The sequence below is a fragment of the Chinchilla lanigera genome, unplaced genomic scaffold (genome assembly GCF_000276665.1).
Source record: "Chinchilla lanigera isolate Chin_1 unplaced genomic scaffold, ChiLan1.0 scaffold00035, whole genome shotgun sequence".
Taxonomy (NCBI): Eukaryota; Metazoa; Chordata; class Mammalia; order Rodentia; family Chinchillidae; genus Chinchilla; species Chinchilla lanigera.
The window spans coordinates 20,907,617-20,912,581 of NW_004955436.1; the positions used below are offsets into that span (position 1 = coordinate 20,907,617).

General features: G+C 49.4%; 1 pseudogene; it reads left to right on the forward strand.

Annotated features, from left to right (window-relative positions):
* Positions 1 to 3,426: 3,426 nt before the first annotated feature.
* LOC102006818 lies at positions 3,427 to 4,709 on the forward strand (annotated as a pseudogene).
* Positions 4,710 to 4,965: the final 256 nt, after the last annotated feature.

Here is a 4,965-nt window from a genome sequence, read left to right on the forward strand (position 1 = left end):
ATTGCAGTGAGTTCAAGGCCAACCTGTTTTACATAGAGAGTTCAAGGATAGCCTGAACTGCACAATGAGATGCTGTCTCAAAAATCAGAAACAAAAAATTTTTTGAGACAGTCTGGATAATTCACTAAATTACCGAGGCTGGACTCAAATCTGTTATTCTGCCTCGACCTCTCAGAATGCTGGGATTACAGGTATGTACCATGGCACCTAACTACCTTTTCAATGTATTATCAAAAAAAAAAAAAGTTTCTTACAAAAGCTCCAGATCAAACAATTCAAGTCAATAATATCACAGGTAAAGTCTTACTGAAATTCAGTTTCTCCTCCCAATATGAATATGGCTTAATACAGTGCGGGGTGTTCTGAGTTCTGCATGCCTCTGTGTCCTACGTGTAAGGTGTGCGCTATATAATGAATCGTTTCCTCACTGTTACAAAACCTTCATTCACAGAGCTCCGACGCCCGCAGCCTGCTGCTGGCGCAAGTGCACCCGTTGCATCGGAAGTGCTCCTCACTCTCCTCAGTAACCAGAGCTCAGAAGGAGACCACTGCCCTGGCTGCTTCAGCTCTATTGATATCAAATTAGAGGCTCATTCTGTGAAGTTACTTACGCCACAGTGACCTGTGCAAATGGGCTTCAGTTATGAACGGGGAAGAGGGACTCTGTGTTGTTAACAAGGAGGAAACTGGAATGTGGAGATTGTGTCCCTCACCATTGGGCCCCGGCCCATTCTCGGTGCTTATAGACAAGCCTGTGTTGTTAGACCTGTCTTATCCACTGTGACCTTCTTTCTGCACTTCCAGACTCCCTCCTCTGCCTTATAATTCTTTACATTGGTATGCTTCATTATTTTCATTTGGAGTGTCAATCTAATTGAACAACTTATGACAATATAGTGTATACAGTTGCATAAAGGCCTCATACTATTCATTGGTTGGTATACCATGAGCTGGGCCAGCCGGTATGAACAGATACATACTGTTTATCGTAACCAAGAATGGCATATTAGCTGAGTGTGGTGGTGTATGCTTGTAATCCCAGCACTCGGGAGGCTGAGGCAGGAGGGTCACTGTGAGTTCGAGACCAGCCAGGGCCACATAGTGAGTTCAAGGCCAGCCTGAACAGCATAGCAAGACCCTGTCTCAAAAAAAAAAAAAATGAAGGAAGGAAGGAAGAATAACAACAACAAAAAAACAACGAAAAAACAAAACAAAGATTAAAAAAAAGAGAGAAGAGAAAACTAGGTTTAGAAAGTTTGTGAGAGAGTTTATCTTGACTCCAGAATCACTTTCTTTGGCATGAGCTAAAACTGAGAAATTCTCTGTTGGGTAGTGCAGTGGGCTGAGATGAACTCTTGCAAGCTCAATAATTGCAGTATAGTGAAACCAAGTTTTATTTAGAAATAAACAAACAACAGCTATGTACATATGTTTTGCAATAGACAAATCACAGAGGTCCAAAGCCCACAGCGTGGCTTACCCAGTGCCACAGCAGAGGCCAAGGAAGGGTTCTGATCCAGATCCCATGAAGGGCACCCCCAGCTTGGACCCGGGCTGGCTGGGCCCCTCCCTGCAGTGACCCGGCCCAGGCTCAGGCTTGACCTTCTCCTGACCTCCAAATCCACTTCTGTTTCCTCTGCGCCTCTGCTGCTTCGGGGCCCAGAGCCTCTGTCAGGCTTGAGCCGCATTCCCCCACTCCGCTTCATTCACAGCGTTCCCCAGCTCCTCCTCGCCCAGCCGGGCCTTATCCTTCCCGTCAAATGCCCAACAACATGTTCTTCCTGTGGTGATCAAGGGTGGACGTGTTACACCTAGATCTGCTCTTATCTGTCCCGCTGTCCTGGAGGAGCCTGCGACTCGCCCGAGGACGCTGTGGCAGCGCGGTTCCAGAGCTGCAGGGCGCACCCTCCGCGGCACAGCGAGCCAGGCGCAGGGGTTCGCTCCCCAGCAGCGGAACGCGAGTGTTCTGCCTTCTGCGTTTTCTTCCTGCACTGTGACTTCACATGAGCCCTGAGGTCGCACACGGGCCTGCTGCGGGGGGGGTGGGGGGGTGGGGAGAGGGGACCAGCCTCGGGGGACCCGGCCCAGCCCTTGAAGGAGGCGGCTGCACAGGCTGAGACGCTGGCAGAAGGCAGATGGGCCTGGGCACAGGGGCGCAGAGCAGTGCCAGCGCAGACGCCTGCCTTGTGTCCCCAGGATGGTTGTGCTGAGTGTAGCAGGCAAGGCTTCAGCAGAGCTCGCAGCAGAATCGGGAGAGAGAGTGGAGTTTTGTTCCACTGCTCTGGGTGAAGGGATGGACGGCACTTGCTGTGCAGGACGCCTGGAGTCAGAGCTTTTCCTGCCACTCAGGGCTTCACCGGCTGCATAGGAACCATGCCTCCACTTTTAGGAAATTGTTAAGTGTGTGGGTGGAGGCACAGGCCTGTGATACCAGCATTCACAAGGCTGAGGCAGGAGGACTGCAAGTTCAAACCTGGCCTGGGCAACTTAGGGACTTAGGGAGACCTTGCCTCAAAATAAAAAAATGAAAAAGGATTGGGGATGTATTTCAGTGGGAAGGCCCTGGATTCAATGCCCAGTACTGGAAGGAAAACAACAAAAGCGCCAGGTTAAGTGACTGATTAAACATTTGTCAGCGTGTGAAGGCAAATACCTGGGTTACGCTGATTTCTAATTCATTTACCTGAAGAAGTAATTTTAAAAAACAACAGATACCCACAGAGTCAACTGAATAGTTTCAGACTGCTCCTCTGCCCCAGTTTACGATTCAAGGTCACCTGAATATACAAAGGGCTGTTGGAGCATTAATGTGTCACCCCAGTTAATGCTAGGGCCTGGCATGGTGGTGCAGGCCTGTAATCCCAGCACTAGGGGGGCTGAGGCAGGAGGATCACCACGAGTTTGAGGCCAGCCTAGGCTACACAGAGAGACCTTATCTCAAAAAAGAAAACAAAACAAACACAAAACCCCAAAACAACAATACCCCTAAATAAATAAATATGAACTGACACTAGGATAGATTGTAATCTAGGTATTGCTCTTTAAATACTTTTTCTTTATAATAGTGTAAACTTGATGCAAATGAGATTTTACCCCAAGCCCCACAGTGGCTCAAGTTAAGTGTGATGGTGTGGGGTGGGGGAGGAGAGGTAGTCATTTTTGCTTGTTCTTTGCTCTGATTTTGGTTTTCTGAGACAGGGTCTCACTATGTAGCCAAGCTAGCCTTGAACTCCTTGTGATCCTCCTGCCTCAGCCTCCCAGATGCTAGGATTATAGGCGTGCACTACCATTCATGGTTTTTTAAAGTCTTTTCTCCCGCAGTTTTGGTCTCTTCCCCTGAAACAGCCCTCGAGTGTCCCCACATCAACCCTGTAACTTAATGGCATGAGTGTACAGTCACCTGCACAACCAGCTTGGTCACAGAGGATGGAGAGTTGGGCTGGTGAACGTGGCCGTGAGGCGCTCACCCCATGGGTGCGCGTGAGGCCCTTTCCTGGCAGATGAGATTCGCCTGTAGCGCACTTCTCTCCTTTAGATGAAATCGAGCAGCTTCCTGTGGCTGGAGGTGCCCAGGGCCTGGTGCCAGGCCTTCCCTCATGTCAGGGACCCCGAGCAGCAGTCTTCACTCACCCCTCTGACCAAGAAGGCCCGAAAGTCTCCGACCCCAAACCTGAGGCAGCTCGGCCTCACCAGGCCTGCCCAAGGGAGAAAAAGAACCGCAAAGAAGTAAACATATTGATGAAGTAGAAAAGGAAATAGACTTAATGAGGAAGCCAGTGAGGAGATACTGAAAGTAGGACAGAGATATAACAAACTCTGCCAACCATTTTTTCAGAAGAGGTCAGAAGTGATTGCCAAAATCCCAAATTTTGGGTAACAACATTTTTTTTTGTTTTTTTTTTTTTTTGGTTTTTCTTCTGGTACCAGGAATCAAACTCATGACCTTGCACTTGCCAGGCAGGCGCTTTGCCGCTGAGCTAAATCCCCAGCCCTGGGTAAGAACACTTTTAACCATTCACAAGTGTCTGCACTGCTCAGTGGGAAAGACGGAGAAGCACGGCATCCTTTAACCAGGGTCGAAGAATTTGAAGATATAGAATCAGGTTGTTATTATGATGAAAATCCTTACTTTGAAAACATGCTGGGTATGGTATGAAACATGCCTGTAATTCCAGCACTCAGGAAGCTGAGGCAGAAGGATCTTTGTGAGTTTGAGGCCAGCCTGGGCTATAAAGTGAGCTCAAGGCCAGCCTGAACTGCATAGTGAAACCCTGTCTCAAAAAAAAAGAAAGAAGTTCTCCCCAAAGAATTTCATCTGAATGAGAGTGGTGATCCATCTTCAAAGTCCACTGAAAGCAAATGGATCTGAAAATGATTGGCGGAAATGTCCTAGTCAAATGGCACACTAAAGCCAGTAGGAGCAGGCAGCATGAAGAACCCAGCGCTTCTCCACCCAGTTTCCTGAGCCTTCTGACGCGGGCGGGGGTGAGCTGGGAGAGGACATCCAGGGTGCTGTTTGGCCAAATCCACTGCAGTACTGCTTGGTTCCTGATATGGATGGCGAGGAAGGGGAAGGAGAAGAGCATGAAGGGGGAGGGGGAGGGGAGGGGGGAGAGGACCTAATGAAGAGGGGGTGGGATGAAGGTGAGGAAGACGAAGATGATGACAAAGCAGAGGAAGGAGAGGAGGATGAAAGTGAAGATGCCTAACTGAAGGCTGATGGAGTCCAACCTTCTTGTTTTTTCTTTTTTAAAAAACTTCCCTCCAGTTCCCCGGGGGGAGTCGCAGCTCTTCTTTCCCCACCCTCGTGCTCAGTCGCCCTGCTCTGAGGCTGCTCTTCTTAAGCACCGCGGCTCTCCACTCCCTGTGTAGGGAGACACTGAGCAGATACAGCGGGCAAAGGCTCTCCAGCCTTCCGCTCCACGTTCCCCGCAATCCACGTTCCCCGGGAGCAGCTCCGCTCGG